Below are 21,699 nucleotides of genomic sequence, written 5' to 3' on the forward strand. Positions count from 1 at the left end.
TGCCCGATAGTTTGGAGGTGTTTTCTTTCCATTCTACCATTTTAAAAACACAAAAAAAAAAAAGATAAATATTAGGCGGGATGGATTTTGCACTTCCCATAAGTGCGCAGCGAGTTTTAGAAAAGTGGGATAGAATTATGATACCCAACCTTATCCCCATTGAGCTCGAAGGTAACTACGGATAAAACTAAACTTCATTTTTTTTTTATTTAATCTTGTTTTTATATTTTTTTTAAATAAATCATGGAGAAAACTCTTTTTGATTCAAATAATTTTTAAAAATATACATCAATAATATTAAAAGTAAGAACTAAGAATTAAATCATAATTTTAGGAAAATATATGAGTTTAATATTATTATTATCATTCAAATTATTTAATTATAACATCATGGCAGGTTCAAAGTTGGAAACTAGTACCTCAAAACTCATTCTCATCCTCATCCCTGCCACTTCAAATTCAAGTTCGCATTCGGTTTTCCACCAAATCCAATCAAAATTGAGGTCAGGTAGGATTGTCTTGCCTAATCATAGTTGATAGGTTCATTTGTGTAGTAGTTACGTTGCCAACCGGGTAAGACTATGTAAAATACATGCCAGTTTAAACGCGGGTTTATTTTATCTCCATCGGATAACATCATAAAGAATTCATTCAAAATGCATCAAATATTGAATCTAGATGAAGAACAAGATAAGAAGGCACCAAGAACATATGTGGAAAGAAGGTTTTGAGGCATATTTGTCATTCTTAATCAGTATATAAGATCCATGAGAAGGAAGTTTAAAATCTGGATTAGGGTAATAACCCTTCTTTTACGTAAATGATAGAGGCAGAACTAGAAATGGTTGGAAAATTTTCAATCAATACTGTGACCCGCATTGCAAAAAATATCAACCAGCATTCATAAACTTTGGACATATTTTCATAATTAAATGTTATAGGAAAATAAAACCCACAAAAATCTGGTTTGTGGTTGTGTTGTACTTGTACCAACTTCATCAACTAAAAGCTTAAAGAAAACGAAAAGTGCATGATCTCAAGACTGGTTCTCTCCTTAGCTTACAGTACACGACCTCTTGGTTAGAAAATCAGCTCTCTTAACTTGATGTTTATATGACATTGGCTTACTTCTTGCATGATTAAAGAGGTTCCACAAATATTGTCTCCTATTAAATATGAGTCAAATTGAAAAAATTACTTAAAATTCTTACATGAAGGTTCAAAAGACAAACTAAATGAGAAATAATAATGTAAAAGAATATTGATATTACACTCGCCCCAGGAAAAATTGATCCCAGAAAGAAGTTTTCCCTCTCCGTCGTGGACAAAATCAATGATGAATTTGAGAAATCAATTTTCGCACACTGCACATGAAGATCCAATATAATAAATATTCTCATATAACCAAATTAAAAAAATGACAATGAATCATCCTTATCATTGCAAAACATATGTCCTTGGCAACATGGAAGTCTATTAAAACTACAACGAGTATGAAGAGAATATTGTTAGGAAACTACGCAAAATTTCTCCATAATCAGATTCGTGGAATAGCGATTAAATGCGGAATAATAGCACACACACAAATTGATAACGGAGTTCGGCCAATTATGCCTACGTCTCCGGGCTGCTGCAGACTTTTTATAGAAAGGAGAAATATACACTGTGTTTACAAACACTCACACTCTCTCACAAACTCACAACCCAATTACACCCAAGAATATCTCTCACTAAGATTTTCTCACTCTGGGATTTTTCTCACACTGCTGAAATGCTCTCAATGTTGGAATGAATATTTCCTTCAGCTTGCGTTGCTATTTATAGAAGCTGAAATGAAACCAATTTCTATGCATTTGTGTGTGTATGCATATTAGCATTTTCAACATTGCTGCACCGTCCATCTATCCCTCTGACAATGCATTAATTTCCTTCCATGAATTTCCAAGGCTAGTTTATAGAATGGGTGGCAAGGCTATAGTGTAGAGTCTTTGGCCAACAATCTCCCACTTGAAGACTGACTTCAGTCGGTCTTCACACCTCGATCGTGCAGCAGCCTTCTTTGGTTTGTCATTCCTGCAGGCCAACTGAAGTTGAGCACAACTTCAGTTTGTCAATAGCCACCACCTTTGTTAACATGTCTGCTGGATTCTTGCTTCCCAGAATCTTTCTCAACGTTAGTACCTCATCCTCAAGTAGAGATCTGATGAAGTGATAACGGAGGTCAATATGCTTCGTTCTAGAGTGAAATGCTGAATTCTTTGCCAAATGTATTGCACTTTGGCTGTCACTATGCAAAACACTCTTCTCCTGGATGAATCCCAACTCTGTTAACAAACCTTGAAGCCATATCAATTCTTTGCTAGCTTTTGTTACTGCTACATATTCAGCCTCTGTAGTCGATAGAGCAACAATCTTTTGTATCTACGACATCCAACTAACAGCTGTCGTGCCAACAGTAAATATGTAACCAGTGGTGCTTCTTCGGTGATCAACTTCACCTACAAAGTCTGCATCTACGTAACCTTGTACTTTTATCTCACCCTTACTAAAGCACAAACATTTTCTTGAGTTCCTCGTAGATACCTCAAAATCCATTTAACAGCTTCCCAATGAGCTTTACCTGGATTTGACATAAACCTGCTTACAACTCCCACTGCATGGCCAATGTCTGGCCTCGTGCAGACCATCGCGTATATCAAACTTCCAATGGCTGAAGCATACAGAATGTTAGCCATTAATTCTTTTTTCTTCCTCTGTGTCAGGGGACTGATCCTTTGATAGGCGAAAATGACTTGCCAAAGGTGTGCTAACTGGTTTGGCATGACCCATGTTGAATCTCTGCAAAACATGGTTGATGTACTCCGCCTGAGATAACTGCAAAGTTCCCTTTTGCTTATCTCTCGTGATTTGCATTCCAAGGATCTTCTTCGCTGGTCCCAAGTCTTTCATGTCAAATTCTTTTGACAACTGCTTCTTCAAGTATCTGATCTCGGCCATATCTGAACCTGCTACTAACATATCATCGACATAAAGTAGCAAAATGATATAACTGGAGTTATACCTCTTGAAGAAACAACAATGGTCAGCATTGCACTTCTTGAAACCTTCTTTGTGCATGAAGCTCTCAAACTTCATATACCACTGTCTTGGAGCTTGTTTCAGGCCATACAAGCTTTTCTTTAATCTGCACACCATATTCTCTTTCCCTTTCTTTGAGAAACCTTCAGGTTGGTGCATGTAGATCTCCTCATCTAAGTCTCCGTGAAGAAATGCAGTCTTCACATCCAACTGCTCAAGGTAGAGCTTTTCACTAGCCACAATACTAAGCACAGACCTGATAGTATTGAGCTTCACAACTGCTGCAAAAATCTCGGTGTAATCAACTCCTTCCTTTTGCTGGAATCCTTTTACAACTAGCCGAGCTTTATATCTTTTAGAGCTGTCATGCTCCTCCTTCACTCAATACACCCATTTGTTGTGAAGTGCCTTCTTTCCCATAGGTAACTTTGCTAGTTCCCATGTCTGATTGGAGATCAAAGACTTCATCTCGTCTTTCATGGCAAGCTCCCACTTGCTCGCATCTGCATGGTCTTTAGGCACTCCTCCATCTGTTAACAACATGTAGCTCATGTATCTCCTGTTAGGCATAGGAGTTCGAGAAGACCTCCTCAATGCAGGAGCTGGAGTAGGATGCTCTGTTTTGTCAGACTGATGCTCGTTGCCTGGTTCAGTTGTTTCCTCTGACTGAGGACTCATTTGTAGGACTTTCTGGGTCATCATTAGAGCTGGGTACGCGGGTGGCCCGCCCCGCGCAGGCCCGCCCCGCGTTGGCTCGCCCCGGGTAGGCCCGCATTTTAGCGGTCCTCTATTTTCCGGGCTATAGCCCGCACTAGTCCGCGGTTTAGCGGGCTGATCCGCGGGCTTTGGCCTCTCTCACCCCCTTTTTTGCCCTCGTAGGCCCGCCCCGCATTGACCCGCCCCACGCTGGCCCGCTCCGTGTAGGCCCGCATTTTAGCGGTCCTCTATTTTCCGGGCTATAGCCCGCACTAGTCCGCGGTCTCGCGGGCCGGCCCGCGGACTTCGACCCGCTTACCCAGCTCTAGTCATCATCCACCTCTGCAAAAGCTGGCCCACTCAATTCTGAGTGCTGGCACATGTATTTTGCTTGTCCTTGTACATCATTCTTTCGTTGAAGATCACATCTCTACTGCGGATCATTTTTTTATTTTCGTCATCCCAAAGGCGGTAACCAAACTCATCTTCACCATAACCAATGAAAGTGCACTTCTTTGATTTGGGATCGAGTTTGTTTCTGCCTTGATCACTGATGTGCACATATGCTGCACAGCCAAAAACTCTAAGATGGGAGAGTTTTACCTCTTTTCCGCTCCACACCTCTTCTGGTATTCTATGCTCCAATGGTACCGATGGACCTCGGTTGATCAAGTAAGCTGTTGTGTTGACTGCTTCTGCCCAGAATTGCTTTGGTAAGCCTGACTGCACACACAAGCTTCTGGCTCTTTCTGTCAACGTTCGGTTCATACGCTCAGCTACACCGTTGTGTTGAGGCATACCCGGCACAGTCCTCTCCATTCTGATCCCGTGCTCATAGCAGAACTTCTTGAATCTGGTGTCTACATATTCACCACCATTGTCGGTTCTGAGCTTTTTGACCTTCAATCCTGTGTCATTTTCCACCATGGCTTTCCACATCTTGAAAGCCTCAAATACTTCAGACTTTTGTTTTATAAAGTACACCCATACCTTTCTGGAGTGATCGTCAATAAAAGTCACAAAGTATCGTTTCCCACTAATGGATGAGACAGTTGTTGGACCCCAAACATCAGAGTGAACTAGCTCAAGTCTCTCCTTCTTTGGGGTTCTTCCACTTGTCTGAAAGTTGACCCTCTTCTGCTTTCCAAATATGCAGTCTTCACACATGTCAATTTCTACTGACTGAAGACCTGGAAGTTTCCCCTTTGAGCGCATGACCTTCATCCCTTTCGCACTCATATGGCCAAGTCTCTGGTGCCATAGATTGGGATTTTCATTTGATGCAACTGCAATCAAATGACATGCTCCTCCTGTCTTGTAAAGAGTACCAATCCTTTTTCCGCGAGCTATCGTCATTGCACCCTTTGAAATTTTCCACTCTCGGTGGAAAGTTGTTTTGTAGCCTTCATCGGCCAACTGGCCTACTGAGATTAAGTTCTTCGTCAGGTCAGGAACATGTCTGACATTCTTCAATTCCCAAACGGACCCGTTCAACTTGATCTTCACTACACCTTTTCCCACAACCTCACAAGGTTGTTCATTACCAAGGTAAACTTTACCGAGGTTTCCAGGGACATAATTCTCGAAGAATTCTCTCTGCGGAGTTGCGTGAAAGGATGCTCCAGAGACTAACACCCAAGACTCTTCCTTGTTCTCCAAAGAACATATCAGAACATCTCCTCCTGAGGTTGAAGCAACGTTTGCCTCTTCTTTCGCCTCTTGATTCTTCGGTGCACTCCTGCACTGGTTTTTGTAGTGTCCTGTCTTCCCGCAATTCCATCACTCGATAGTCTTCGAGCTGTTAGAACTATGATGATTTCTAGACTTTGATCGTCTCGCCTTTGATTTACCACGTCCGCTTCCTCTGGTTGGACTTCTGCCTCTTGACTCTGTATGCAATACTGAAGAGGTTGATGATTCACCCGACTCTCTCCGCCGGATCTCTTCACTGAGAACCAAGTCACGAACATCATCAAATTTCAACTTGTTGCTTCCCGATGAGCTACTCACAGCTGTGACAGTAGCATTCCAACTGTCTGGTAGGGAAGACAAAAGTATCAAAGCCCGTACTTCATCATCAAAGTCGATTCCAACTGAACTCAACTGGGTTGTAACTGTGCTGAGTTCGTTTAGATGTTGCGCCGTTGACGCACCTTCTGTCATCCATAAGTTGAACAGTCGCCTCATCAAATGAACTTTGTTTGAGGCCGATGGCTTTTCATACATGTTGGCAAGGGTCTTCATAAGACCAGCCGTAGTTTTTTCTTTTGCAATGTTGAAAGCAACGTTACGGGATAACGTCAATCGAATGACTCCAAGAGCTTTTCTATCAAGAAGATTCCAGTCATCTTCCTTCATATCTGTTGGTTTGGTGCCCGTGAGAGGTTGATGCATGTTTTTCTGATACAAATAATCTTCTATTTGCATCTTCCAAAAGCCGAAGTCTGCACCATCGAACTTCTCAATTTTCACCTTTCCTTCGTCAGCTGCCATAGCTCCCACTCGAATCTGACTCCTCTGGATCGCTTCTGACAATTTATGCAAACCTCCGGAAAGATTGGTAACGCTGACCAATTTTCACGAAAAACACTATTCACAAAATTACTATTCACGTGAATAGTACTTTCCTCGAAAAGTTAGCAGAAAGAATCAACCAGCTCTGATACCAGTTGTTAGGAAACTACGCAAAATTTCCCCATAATAAGATTCGTGGAATAGCGATTAAATGCGGAATAATAGCACACACACAAATTGATAACGGAGTTCGGCCAATTATGCCTACGTCTCCGGGCTGCTGCAAACCTTTAATAGAAAGGAGAAATATACACTGTGTTTACAAACACTCACACTCTCTCACAAACCCACAACCCAATTACACCCAAGAATATCTCTCACTAAGATTTTCTCACTCTGGGATTTTTCTCACACTGCTGAAATGCTCTCAATGTTGGAATGAATATTTCCTTCAGCTTGCGTTGCTATTTATAGAAGCTGAAATGAAACCAATTTCTATGCATTTGTGTGTGTATGCATATTAGCATTTTCAACATTGCTGCACCGTCCATCTATCCCTCTGACAATGCATTAATTTCCTTCCATGAATTTCCAATGGGTGGCAAGGCTATAGTGTAGAGTCTTTGACCAACAAATATAAAGGAAAAGTGAACCTAGTCATATTTTTATATCCTTGCTTGTGACTATGCATTCTTAAGTTCACTCTCTGATCATGCCAAAATTCATGTATTTATATTCAAATAGAGAATCATATGTATAATGTCTCACCAATTTGTTCCTTAATAGATGCTCATAAAGTTTGTTGGACTTGAAAAGGGTGTTGAAGAACATGCAATCTATGGGTCCACTAGAGATGTTGCATTCAAATGTTACTAGAATAAGAAAAGAGTAGTATTAATTAAAAAATATATCATTATTCCATGAATTTTTTTTTTACCTCTTTGTATGATTTACGACCTTCTTTGAAAAAATGAGACTTATCTTTAATCTACTTGACCATTGGAGGGTATACCTGCGTAAAGTAGCAAAGTGGATAATCAAGAGTGTGTGTGTGTAACTAATAATTTTTGTATAATCATGAGTGTTTATTTATAATATTTAAATTCACATTTTTGTTTGAAAAATTAGGATTGGGAAATAGAGGATCCACTTACGTTAAGGGTGATGTTGCTTTCATGAGGGCCTGTTTTATGGGGAGAAAGAGGAAAAAAGCTCAGATATTTTGTTGATATATTTTCCTGATTAATACAATGTATATTTCTCAATAAAATAGATATTCTAGGCCGAGGAAGATTTTAACATACCTTTGCTTTAATGATAGATACACGTTTGGGTTCAATCTTTCCCGCTAAAGATCCCTAGATGCATAAAAGAAAACAATCATAGTTAATAGAATATTATAGCATTACGTTGATCTTTTATCAAATAGTGAATCTGGCTAATTAATTTACCTCCCATGTTTTCACAAAACCTTGAAGATCGGAAATAGATGGGGTAGGCAAAAATGGTATTGGATAACTTGTTGGAGCCATTCCTAGCATAGGAGTCACCCAAGTGCTTGGTCCCACTAAATTTGTATTCAATAGAAAATGTTGCCTCATGGGTTGTCCTGAAAAGTTCATTATTAGCCCTCTAGCAGATTGACTAGTTACATCATGTAACACTTGGATTATTGGTGATGACTGTGCTTGAAACTGCATAAGTGATTTTTCTACTATATGGGGAATCAAGGAACTACCAAATGAAGCATCATCATTAGATTGAAGAGGATCTTGGGGTTCAAAAATCGTCAATCTATCTAATGTGCTTGACATACCATGTTGAGGATGCCATTGAAGGTATGAAAAACGGTAGAAAGGGGGGGTTTGAATAACGTTTTCAGAACAAAACTTCCACCTTAAAGATTTTGACAAATCTTTCGAGAACTTAAGTGCTAAAGATAAGAGATAGAAAAGCACACAAGTATTTTATCCTGGTTCACTTGATAAATCCCTCAAGCTAATCCAGTCCACCCGTTAAGGTGATTTCTTCCTTCTTAGAATGAAGGCAATCCACTAATCAGATAATTGTTACAACTGCACTTGAAACCTACAAGTGACTAACAATACACTGACTTAGCTCACACTAAGATTCACTCTCTTAGTCTTCTCTAGGATCCGATCAACCTTGATCTCCTAAAGGAATCACCACTAAGATTCACTCTCTTAGTCTTCTCTAGGATCCGATCAACCTTGATCTCCTAAAGGAACTAAACAAACTGTTTATCAAAGGAATGTTTACAAGAGATTTGCTTCTAAAAAGCTAATAGTAAACACAATGAATTTCAGATGAAAGAAAGCTTAGAATATTTTGAATATCTTGCGCGTGTGTATTGCTTCTAGCCGCTTCTTTCAATCTTCAGCCTCTATATATACTCCAAGGATTAGGGTTGAGCGTTGCATGGGAAATGCTACCGTTGGAGGGCAGTTCTGGAAAATCCAGCTTCTGCTGTGGCTGAGAACGTTAGGTAGGTCGTCAGGAAGGTACACTTGCTTTTGTACTTGGATAGCGACTTGACCTTTTAACCTAGGAGACTTCTGATCAGAGGAATACTTCATATTGGAACTTGTGAAGCCGGTTGATCAGAGTCAGAGGGAAAGCACAGATCCTCTGACCATTGTATCTTCTGATTCTGAACTCAGAGGGAAGAACATGGCCTTCAGAGTTTCTTGCTTCTGGACTTCAGAGTTTCCACTATTCAGCTTCTGGATCTTCAGAGTCTTCTACACCATCAGAACATCTGAACCTTCAGTGTTTCTTGGTTATCAGAACTTCTGGATCTTCAGAGTCTTCTACACCATCAGAACATCTGAACCTTCAGTGTTTCTTGGTTATCAGAACTTCTGGATCTTCAGAGCTTCTAGCGACTGAGTCCACATCAGAGTTTGTATAGCTTCAGAACTTCTGAAGCTTTTCCACTGTTCATACTGAACATGGTGAATGCGAAAGCGTTGCTTGGGTTACCCTTTATACACAGTGCTTCTGATTTGTGTGAGATTGAGTTGAGGTCAGAGCCTGTAAATAGCACACTCAGAAAAACACGTTAGAGTACCACAATTGTTCATATCAAAAGGTTAACTTGTAATCATCAAAACATAGAGTTGTACTACTAGATCAAAACTTGATCTTACAATCTCCCCCTTTTTGATGATGACAAAACTAAGATTTTTGATGAACAATTCTTAAACATTAAACTGAATTCACTCAGAGTTTAGAGATATAGAATAAGACTTATCCTGATGTGAATAGTTTATCTTGCTCATTCTGAATTCAAGTCACTGCTTGATTCTGAGCTTAGCTCCCCCTGAATCTAATACTTGATGAAAACGTTAGTAAAGTCTAGATTCTGAGCTAAAAAATATAAGAGTTCAGAGTGAAAAACTTATGACATAGATGAAAAACGAATAATCAGAGCGCATAAGTAATCAGAGTCACGGACAAGGTATCAGAGTCTTGGGTATCAGAGTCTTGGGTATCAGAGTCAACTTAGAATCACTTCAGAAGAAGTGAAATGTATTCCTTGTATTTGCCCAGTGACACATCTATGGTCATGAAGGTGGAACTCTTAAATTCTCCAAAAGAAAAATAAGTCACACTAACACATCTTACAAATCAAAAACTGGGTTTACTCCCCCTTTTTGTCATAAGCAAAAAGCTTGGGGTGTGAAAAACTTAGCTTGAAGTACAAGGTACTCCCCCTTAGAGAAGGTCTAAGTTTAAAAGAAAATGAAAACGATGTAAGAATCAGAGTTAGGCGAAAATAAATAGAAGAGTTAATGCAAGGGATGAACGTTTACCACCGGTCAAGTGAGTAAATAGAAGGGTCAGTTACCAAGAACTTAACCTCGAGAAACTGTAAGAGCATTAACTTTCAGAGAGAAAGTGAAGCCTATAAAAAGGCGTTGGAGAGAAAGGTAAGCTTCACACCTCGAATAATTTTCAGTAAAAAAAATGGCATCATACAACGTAGCACTAGAAGAGCTGAGGAAGAAGGCCTTTGAAGAGGACTTGTTCCTGAATATCAGGCATCCAGAGGGTGCAACTACCATCGCGGAGCTGACACGGACATTGCTGGAAGAGGACCTGCGTCCAGAGTTGGAGAGAGACCTGAAAGAATTTCTTGCCTTCGTGGAGGAGGTGCAAGAACTCAGCCGGCTTGAACTCAAGCTGCTGGAAGAGAAAGAGAGTTTGGAAGAGAAGCTCAAGACTTCAGAAGAGATTCTGGAGAGGGATGAGCTAAAGATCAGGCTCAGCAACATCCAGCATGTACTGGAGCGTCTGGAGAAGGATAGGTCAGAGCAGCGCCAGGAGTGCAGAAGAATGAGGAGGGATCCTCCATTCTAGATTATATGATGTAAAGAAATATGATGTAAACACAAAACAATTATGAATAAAACGAGATTTTCGCAAACATATGTGACACAAATATATATAAGGATATGCATATATAATCACAAACGAATAGAATAGAATAAGTAAATAAAAAGAAACAGAGTTTGAATAAAATAACGTTAAATAAAAAGAAAGAAAAAGAAGAGATCCTAAACTAAGGTTTGTCAGTGCGTCGCAGAAGTTCCATCATCATTTGCTTCATCTCAATCAGCATGGATTCATGAGTATCAAGACGTTGTTCCATGATGTCGAGTCTGGATGAGCTTGTCTGAGTAGAGCTGGAAGGAACATTCTGAGCCGCTTGAGGATCTGGAATGGAAGCAGAAGCAGCAGGAGTAAATATAACTGGTGCAAGTCGCTCTGCCTCAGCCTCAGCTTCAAGACGCTCTGCCTCAAGTCTGGCTTGTTCAGCCTGAGCTGCTGCTTGACGTGCAGCTTCTTCTGCCTGTTCTTTCTTTCTCTTGGCTTCTTCAATAGCTTCAAGAAGCTTATTTCTCTGTTCTAGTTCATGAAGAGCCACCCTTCTAGCAAACCTTTGCTTTGCAGCCTCAATGCTCTGACTGCCCTCTGCATGCAGGAGCTGCATCATAATCGGAACTTGAGCCACTAGCCAAGTGCTCAGATTGTTCCACTCATCAGCCACATTTTCAGCATTCTCACTAAGATCAGTCTGACCGTGCACATTGCGGAGCCTCAAAGAGGCTTCATGATAGAAAATATTGATGCACTCAGAGAGAGATGTGGGTTGAAGGTGAGTATAGGGAATTATGGAGAGGTTGGGTTCAGGAGAGGCTGGGTGATTGCTGCTATGGGCTTCAGAGGCACCTTGTGGAGAACCAATGTTAATCATGGGAGCATTGGGTTCAGAGGTTCCAAGGTGAGGGTCTGAAGTTTCAACCAGAGGGTGAGGTGATCTAACCGAGGATTGGTTAGACACTGATTGTGCAGGTTCAGGGTCTGGTTGAATAGGCTCTTGTTGGTCTGGGACAGGGTGAGCTTGTTGAACTAAGGGGTCTGCCTCTTGGATGGGATTGGCCAAGATAGGTTCATCTGGGTCAACTAGACGTTCAGGTCTAGGGCCAGGATATCTCCTAGGGCTTGGACAGGTAAGGTAATACTCTTCCAAGGCAGACACCTTCTCTTTTCTAACCTCCATGAATTTTCTAAGGGATTCAGAGTTATTGGAGGGAGAAGAGTCAATAACATTGATTGGGAAGGATACAGGTGTAAAGGCTGTTGATGAGTCTGTATCCGTGGTTCTGGCAGCAGGACGTTCTGATGCTCTGGGAGCAGAGTGATCAGACGTTCTGGGTTGTGGTTCTGTTTGGTTGGGCTCAGGTTGGTCTTGGACGATTGGTTCAGAAGATAATGGGTCGTATGGAATGGTAAGGAAAGAGGTTGGTTCTTCTGACCTAGAGGGTTGACTCTGAAGCAAATTCCAGAGTGGTGCTTCAGTAGGAGAAGGTTGAAAGAAGGAAGATCTTGGGGAATGTGGTGGAGAGGTGGTTTGTTCGGCTGGCTGGGATTCAGGAATAGGAGTGAGGGGATTTGAGGAGTGTTGGAGCAAGGCAGAAATAGGGAGTGCATCAAATAAATTCAAATCATCATCAGAAGCAAGTGCAGGCTTACTTGAATGTGCTGATGATCGAGTCACTCTGGCAGGAGGTTCAGTCCTTCTGACCGCTGCAGCAGCTGGTTCCACCCGAGTAGGCTTCACCACGATTCTGACTTTCTTCTTCTTCTTCTGGGGAGGACCATCCTCACTATCATCATCATCACCATCATCAGGCTTTCTCTTCGTCTTCTTGACCAGAGGGACATCAGATTCCTCTGAAGATTCTTCCAGAACCATCTTCCTCTGAGCTTTCCTCTTGGGAGGAGAAGGAAACTCTGGAGCTGGTGGAAGTCTGCTGACGAAATCATCAAGGTCAATTTCGAAACCTTGAGCCCTGAGGTCTTCAACATAGCATCTGATGGCTTCAGGATGGTCTGCTTGTGTCCACAGAGGGTAGTCATTCAGAGGCATCCTTCTGCTTCTGATCTCAGAGGATGTGTCTTCACGAGCAGGAGCAATCTTCTTCTGGATTAAGCCCATCTTCTTCAAGGAGTTTGCAGTGAAGACATCACTGACAATTGTGCTCAAATCCTCTGTGCAACCAGCATTGATCAAATCTTGCACCAAGTTGCTTTCAATGAGAAAGTCTGAGAGCAGCCTCCCAAAAGGGATATATTTGATTGCAGACTTGATGGAGGCGGTGGTGCGAGACTTCCTGATGCATTCCTTCAAGTAAGAGAACAGGAAGTAGGGAAGGCAGATCTTCTCCTGATCTTGGATGAAGAACAACATCGCCTTCTGGTTGAAGTTGATGTAGTCTGGAGAACTGCCCTTCGGTCTCTGATTGATGCAGTTGAGCAGGATCTTGTGCCAGATCCTGAGTTTGGGGTGAAGGTCCATCACCTTGTAACTCGTCTTGCCCGGTTTGAAGGTGGTGTACAGGGCCTTGTTGACTTTGTCTTTGGTGCTGGGTTTCAGCTTGGATTCCGTCAGTTGGAACCGATACCCATAAACAGTTTCTGCTCCTAGCAGATTCACGAATGACTTCTCAGTGATGATGATCTTCCTGCCAAGAATGTGAGAGACCACTTGAGTGTCATCGCAGTCTGCGTGCTTCCAGAATTCCTTTACCAATTTCTCATATACCGGTCCTCGAAGTCGATTGAAGTAGTTTCCCCAACCTTGAGCTTGGACTTCAGGACGAAGATCAAACCCATTTGCAGCCAGGTTGTCGAGGTCGAATCTCCATTCTGCTAGGACTTGGAGTTCCTCAGGAGCAAATACGCAGTGAACGGCACAGCCCCGTTCTGCAATTGGAACAATCTGCTCTTGAACTTGAACTTGTTCTTGTGCCGGGTTCTCAGAGCCCCTTTGACCCGTTGCCAAACCAACTTCCATGTGAGGGAACTGAGGTGCATCTGCAGTAGATCTTCTGGTTTGTCTCACCATTTTGAGGAGGTTGAAGGTTTGAGGTAGAGGATGAAGTTTGAAGGATGAAGAGAGATCGAGAGAGAAATCAAGAAAGAGGCGGTTTTGAAAAGCAGAGAGTGCGAGAGTGAAAACCGGAAGTGAACGAGAACGTGTGTGTATAGTGGGTTTTATCAAATAATCGTTGTTGATTCAAAAAGCACTTTAAGATCAACGGTTGAAAATTAAAGATAGATAGTAATAGTAAAATACACAATCACACACAGAAGATAAGCATATCTACACGCAATCATAACAGACTGTCACACGGGCACAAGGAATTATGCACCAGAAATTCTGACACACGTGTTGTTGTCTCAGCTTCAGAGTCAGTACCAGTGGGCACACACACTCTGATTGAGTTACCTTCTGGACTAGACATCTTCTGATCAAGAAGTATCATAGTCAGAGGTTTTGATCCATCTTCACTCTGGACAAAAGTCCATGTTTAGATTTTTCAGAATAAAATTAAATCTATCTTCAGCTAAGGGCTTTGTAAAGATATCTGCCCATTGATGGTCAGTATCAACAAACTTCAGAAGAAGTACGCCCTTCTGCACATAATCTCTAATGAAGTGATACTTTACCTCAATGTGCTTTGCCCTTGAATGCAAGATAGGATTCTTGCTCAACGAGATTGCAGCAGTGTTATCACAATAAATTGGGATATTGCTCTCAAGGATCTGATAATCCTCCAGCTGATGTTTCATCCAGAGCATCTGTGTGCTGCATATTGCTGCTGAGATATATTCTGCCTCTGCAGTTGATAGTGCAATGGTTGATTGCCTCTTGCTTGCCCATGAGACTAGATTGCCTCCCAGAAATTGACAATTTCCGGAAGTACTTTTTCTCTCTGTTCTATCTCCAGCATAATCAGCATCACAATAACCTGAAAGCTTATACTCTGATGTTTTCTTATACATCAAGCCAAGGTTAGTGGTGCCTTTCAGATACCTTAGGATCCTCTTAACAGCAGTTAAGTGGGTTTCCCTTGGATCTGATTGGAAACGAGCACATAAGTGAACACTAAATAATATGTCTGGTCTAGATGCAGTTAAGTATAGAAGTGAACCTATCATTCCACGATAGAGCTTCTGACATACTTTACCACTTTTATCTTCTTTCTCCAAAATGCATGTAGGATGCATTGGAGTCTTGGCCACTGTAGATTCCAGCATATTGAACTTCTTCAGAAGTTCTTTAGTGTACTTGCTCTGATGGATATATGTTCCTTCTGGTGTTTGATCAACTTGTATTCCCAGAAAGTACTTTAATTCTCCCATCATACTCATCTCAAATTCAGCCTGCATCATCTCAGAAAATTCTTTGCATAGAGATTGATTAGCAGAACCAAATATAATATCATCAACATAAATTTGCACAATTAAGATATCATCTTTATAAGTCTTGCAAAAAAGAGTTGTATCTACTTTACCCCTTACAAACTCATTCTCCAGAAGGAATGAGCTAAGTCTCTCATACCATGCTCTGGGAGCTTGCTTCAGACCGTAGAGTGATTTCTTCAATTTGAACACATGGTCTGGTTTCTTTTCATCTTCAAAACCTGGGGGTTGATGAACATAGACTTCCTCTGAGATATAACCATTTAGGAAGGCACTCTTTACGTCCATCTGATGTAGAACTATGTTGTGATTTACTGAGAAGGAGATCAACAGTCTAATTGCCTCCAGTCTTGCTACCGGAGCAAATGTTTCAGTGTAGTCTATTCCTTCCTGCTGGCTGTAGCCTTGAGCAACTAGCCTTGCCTTGTTTCTGACTACATCTCCTTTCTCATTCAGCTTGTTTCTGAATACCCATTTCGTTCCAATAACATGGACACTCTCAGGCTTCTTCACTAAGCTCCAAACATCGTTCTTGGAAAATTGATTCAATTCTTCTTCCATGGCCAGAATCCAATCCTTGTCCTGAAGAGCTTCATCTATGGACTTGGGTTCAATTAAGGACACCAATCCTTTCAGACTCAGCAAGGTCTCTTCAGAGGGTCTGAAGGCAGATCTGGTTCTGACTGGTTCATCTTTGTTGCCCAGAATCAATTCCTTAGGGTGAGCTGCAGTGATTCTGCTCTTCTTCAGAGTTTGTGAGTTAGAGGGACCAGCTTCTTCCTCTGGTTCATCTTCCTCTGGCTCAACTTCCTCTGGAGCTTTGCCTTTGTCAGAAACATTAATGCTTAAATCTGCAAACTTTTCAACTAGCTTTGACTGGTCAGAGTCAAGCTTATCATCAAATCTAACATGAATAGATTCTTCAATAGTCTTAGCATCAGTATTATAAAATCTAAAACCTTTAGATCTATCAGAATAACCAAGTAATAGACACTTAGAAGACACTTAGAAGACTTAGCATCAAATTTATGCAATCTATCCTTAGTATTGAGAACATAACAAACACAGCCAAAAGGATGAAAATAAGAAATGTTGGGTTTTATGTTCTTCCACAATTCATAAGGAGTCTTATTCAGAATTGGTCTCACAGAGATTCTGTTCTGAATGTAACATGCTGTATTTACTGCCTCTGCCCAAAAGTGCTTAGCCATGCCAGTTTCTTGGAGCATGGTTCTAGCCATCTCCTGAAGAGTTCTGTTCTTCCTCTCAACAACACCATTTTGTTGAGGAGTTCTGGGACAAGAGAAATCATGTGCAATTCCATAGGAATCAAACAGACTCTCAAACTTGTCATTCTCAAACTCTCCACCATGGTCACTTCTGACACGCACAATCCTACAAGCCTTCTCGTTTTGCACTTGAGCAATGAAGGTAGAGAACACAGCATGAGACTCATCCTTGCGGGTTAGAAACTTTACCCATGTCCAGCGGCTATAGTCATCAACGATAACCATCCCATATCTCTTGCCACCTATAGACTCAGTTTTCACTGGTCCAAAAGGTCGATATGCAGAAGTTCCAACGGCCTTGAGGTTGAGACAACATTCTTTGCCTTGAAAGGGACTTTTGTGAATTTGCCTTTCTGACATGCTTCACAAAGAGCGTCTGAAGTGAACTTCAGATTGGGTAAGCCCCTGACAAGGTTTAGCTTGCTCAGCTGAGAAATCTTTCTCATACTGGCATGCCCTAACCGTCTATGCCATACCCACTGCTCTTCATTAACAGACAGAAGGCACTTCACATTCTGAGCCTCCAACTCAGATAATCTGATCTTATAAATGTTGTTCTTCCTCTTGCTGTTAAACAGAACAGAGCCATCGATCTGACTTACAGCCCGGCAGGACTTTTGATTGAATATAACATCATAACCCTTGTCAGCTAATTGACTTATAGACAATAAGTTATGTGTTAAGCCGTCTACCAATAAAACATTATCAATGCATGGACTACTATCTACACAAATAGTACCAGTACCAACAATTTTACCCTTTTCATTTCCTCCGAAGCCAATTTCGCCTCCAGGCTTAAGTTTCAGCTCTCGGAACATACGCTTTTCTCCCGTCATGTGACGCGAGCATCCACTGTCCAGATACCATGATTGGTGTTTCAGTGGAGCTATCAAGGATATCTGCAACATAGATAATTTTGTCCTTAGGTACCCACTTTCTGGGTCCTCTTTTGTTAGTTACCCCAGAGGTTCTGATCACCTTGGGTGTCTCAACATAATATTTTAAAGGAATATTTGCATGATATTTAGTCATAGAGAAAGATCCCTTTTTAAGAGGATGTTTAGCAACTTTAGCAGGTACAGGATCAGGCAATATGGTACCAGAGGGAACAAAGCATTCATACAAGGATTTAGCTTTAGACACAGAAGGCTCATTTCTAATTGGTTTAGAATAGCCAATGCCATGCATTCCATTTCTGCTTACGCCATAGATCATTGAGGCCATTAAGCTTCTATCCACGCTTTTAGCTAGGAATCTTTGAAAAGACTTTTCATACTTAGATTCATTTCTACAATCAGAGGCATCACAGGCAACAATTTCTTCTAACTTAGCAATCTGGTTCTTAAGCACAGAGTTAGAATTTACCAAAGCATGATTTTCATTTTTCAAATCTGAAATAATTTTCTCATGTTCAGAAGGAGTCTTGGAGACAGCAGATAAGTTCTTTTTCAACTTTTTATGCTTAGACAATAAAGAGTTATACTTATCCATGATATCAGACAAAGCATGTTTCAGTTCAGAGGTAGAGAAAGAAGCAAATACCTCATTTTCATCGTCTGAGTTAGGATCTCCTTCTGATTCTGAGTCAGAGTCAACAGCTTCCTTTGACTCTGATCCTTTGTCTTTGACAATGGCCATGAGTCCTTGGACTTCACCATCAGAGTCAACATCCTCTGACTCTGATTCATCGAATGTCACCATCAGACTCTTCTTGGTCTTGAAGTGCTTCTTTGGCTTCTTGTCTTTCTTCAACTTTGGACAATCACTTTTGTAGTGCCCAGATTCTTTGCACTCAAAACATGTGACTTCCTTGATTGAAGACTTCTTCTGGCCTGAGGACTCATACTTTCCTTTTGCCTTTCCAGAGCCTTTGAACTTGCTCTGCCTGTGCTTCCAGATGCGGTTGAGTCTCTTGGAGATCAGAGTCAGCTCATCTTCATCAGAATCTTCTGATGCTTCTTCAGATTCTTCTTCTTCAGCTTGAAGAGCCTTTGACTTCTCAACCTTAGCCTTTTCAGATTTGGATTTCAAGGCTATGGACTTTTTCCTCAGATCTTGCATCTCTGAGCGCTTCAGCTCATGGCATTTCAAAATGCTGATGAGTTCTTCTAAACTCATATTCTCAACGTCTCTCGTGAGCTCTATTGAAGTCACCAAGGGCATCCAACTTTCAGGAAGACACCTGATGACCCTTATGACATGATCTTTTGTTGTGTAGCTCTTGTTGAGAGGTCGTATGCCAGCTACAAGCAATTGAAATCTGGAGAACATTTCTTCAATGGACTCATTTGGCTCCATGATGAAGGATTCATACTTTTGGATCAAAGACAATGCCTTTGATTCTTTGACTTTCTTGTTTCCTTCATGAGACATCTTCAGAGAGTCAAAAATGCCTTTAGCAAACTCACGATCTGTAATCTTCTGGTACTCTTCATAGGAAATAACACTTAGAAGAATTGCTCTTGCTTTGTGATGTTGTGAGTACAGCTTCTTTTGATCTGCAGTCATCTCTGACCTTGGGATCTTCTTGCCATCTGCATCAATTGGACGCTCGTAGCCATCCACAATAATATCCCAGAGATCTGCATCGAAACCCAGAAAGAAACTTTCCAGTCTATCTTTCCAATATTCGAACCTTTGACCGTCGAACATAGGAGGCTTTGCATTGTAACCATCTCTTTGAGTTTCACTGGTGGTGGCAGCCATTGTTTTTCACACCGGCCCGGATCACTGAACACTGTTAGGTGTGGTAATCAGAACTTGCGCTCTGATACCAATTGAAGGTATGAAAAACGGTAGAAAGGGGGGGTTTGAATAACGTTTTCAGAACAAAACTTCCACCTTAAAGATTTTGACAAATCTTTCGAGAACTTAAGTGCTAAAGATAAGAGATAGAAAAGCACACAAGTATTTTATCCTGGTTCACTTGATAAATCCCTCAAGCTAATCCAGTCCACCCGTTAAGGTGATTTCTTCCTTCTTAGAATGAAGGCAATCCACTAATCAGATAATTGTTACAACTGCACTTGAAACCTACAAGTGACTAACAATACACTGACTTAGCTCACACTAAGATTCACTCTCTTAGTCTTCTCTAGGATCCGATCAACCTTGATCTCCTAAAGGAATCACCACTAAGATTCACTCTCTTAGTCTTCTCTAGGATCCGATCAACCTTGATCTCCTAAAGGAACTAAACAAACTGTTTATCAAAGGAATGTTTACAAGAGATTTGCTTCTAAAAAGCTAATAGTAAACACAATGAATTTCAGATGAAAGAAAGCTTAGAATATTTTGAATATCTTGCGCGTGTGTATTGCTTCTAGCCGCTTCTTTCAATCTTCAGCCTCTATATATACTCCAAGGATTAGGGTTGAGCGTTGCATGGGAAATGCTACCGTTGGAGGCAGTTCTGGAAAATCCAGCTTCTGCTGTGGCTGAGAACGTTAGGTAGGTCGTCAGGAAGGTACACTTGCTTTTTGTACTTGGATAGCGACTTGACCTTTTAACCTAGGAGACTTCTGATCAGAGGAATACTTCATATTGGAACTTGTGAAGCCGGTTGATCAGAGTCAGAGGGAAAGCACAGATCCTCTGACCATTGTATCTTCTGATTCTGAACTCAGAGGGAAGAACATGGCCTTCAGAGTTTCTTGCTTCTGGACTTCAGAGTTTCCACTATTCAGCTTCTGGATCTTCAGAGTCTTCTACACATCAGAATCTGAACCTTCAGTGTTTCTTGGTTATCAGAACTTCTGGATCTTCAGAGTCTTCTACACATCAGAACATCTGAACCTTCAGTGTTTCTTGGTTATCAGAACTTCTGGATCTTCAGAGCTTCTAGCGACTGAGTCCACATCAGAGTTTGTATAGCTTCAGAACTTCTGAAGCTTTTCCACTGTTCATACTGAACATGGTGAATGCGAAAGCGTTGCTTGGGTTACCCTTTATACACAGTGCTTCTGATTTGTGTGAGATTGAGTTGAGGTCAGAGCCTGTAAACAGCACACTCAGAAAAACACGTTAGAGTACCACAATTGTTCATATCAAAAGGTTAACTTGTAATCATCAAAACATAGAGTTGTACTACTAGATCAAAACTTGATCTTACAATCTCCCCCTTTTGATGATGACAAAACTAAGATTTTTGATGAACAATTCTTAACATTAAACTGAATTCACTCAGAGTTTAGAGATATAGAATAAGACTTATCCTGATGTGATAGTTTATCTTGCTCATTCTGAATTCAAGTCACTGCTTGATTCTGAGCTTAGCTCCCCCTGAATCTAATACTTGATGAAAACGTTAGTAAAGTCTAGATTCTGAGCTAAAAATATAAGAGTTCAGAGTGAAAAACTTATGACATAGATGAAAAACGAATAATCAGAGCGCATAAGTAATCAGAGTCACGGACAAGGTATCAGAGTCTTGGGTATCAGAGTCTTGGGTATCAGAGTCAACTTAGAATCACTTCAGAAGAAGTGAAATGTATTCCTTGTATTTGCCCAGTGACACATCTATGGTCATGAAGGTGGAACTCTTAAATTCTCCAAAAGAAAAATAAGTCACACTAACACATCTTACAAATCAAAAACTGGGTTTTACTCCCCCTTTTTGTCATAAGCAAAAAGCTTGGGGTGTGAAAAACTTAGCTTGAAGTACAAGGTACTCCCCCTTAGAGAAGGTCTAAGTTTAAAAGAAATGAAAACGATGTAAGAATCAGAGTTAGGCGAAAATAAATAGAAGAGTTAATGCAAGGGATGAACGTTTACCACCGGTCAAGTGAGTAAATAGAAGGGTCAGTTACCAAGAACTTAACCTCGAGAAACTGTAAGAGCATTAACTTTCAGAGAGAAAGTGAAGCCTATAAAAAGGCGTTGGAGAGAAAGGTAAGCTTCACACCTCGAATAATTTTCAGTAAAAAAAATGGCATCATACAACGTAGCACTAGAAGAGCTGAGGAAGAAGGCCTTTGAAGAGGACTTGTTCCTGAATATCAGGCATCCAGAGGGTGCAACTACCATCGCGGAGCTGACACGGACATTGCTGGAAGAGGACCTGCGTCCAGAGTTGGAGAGAGACCTGAAAGAATTTCTTGCCTTCGTGGAGGAGGTGCAAGAACTCAGCCGGCTTGAACTCAAGCTGCTGGAAGAGAAAGAGAGTTTGGAAGAGAAAGCTCAAGACTTCAGAAGAGATTCTGGAGAGGGATGAGCTAAAGATCAGGCTCAGCAACATCCAGCATGTACTGGAGCGTCTGGAGAAGGATAGGTCAGAGCAGCGCCAGGAGTGCAGAAGATGAGGAGGGATCCTCCATTCTAGATTATA

Source organism: Lotus japonicus, chromosome 3 (genome assembly GCF_012489685.1).
Source record: "Lotus japonicus ecotype B-129 chromosome 3, LjGifu_v1.2".
NCBI classification, from domain to species: domain Eukaryota; kingdom Viridiplantae; phylum Streptophyta; class Magnoliopsida; order Fabales; family Fabaceae; genus Lotus; species Lotus japonicus.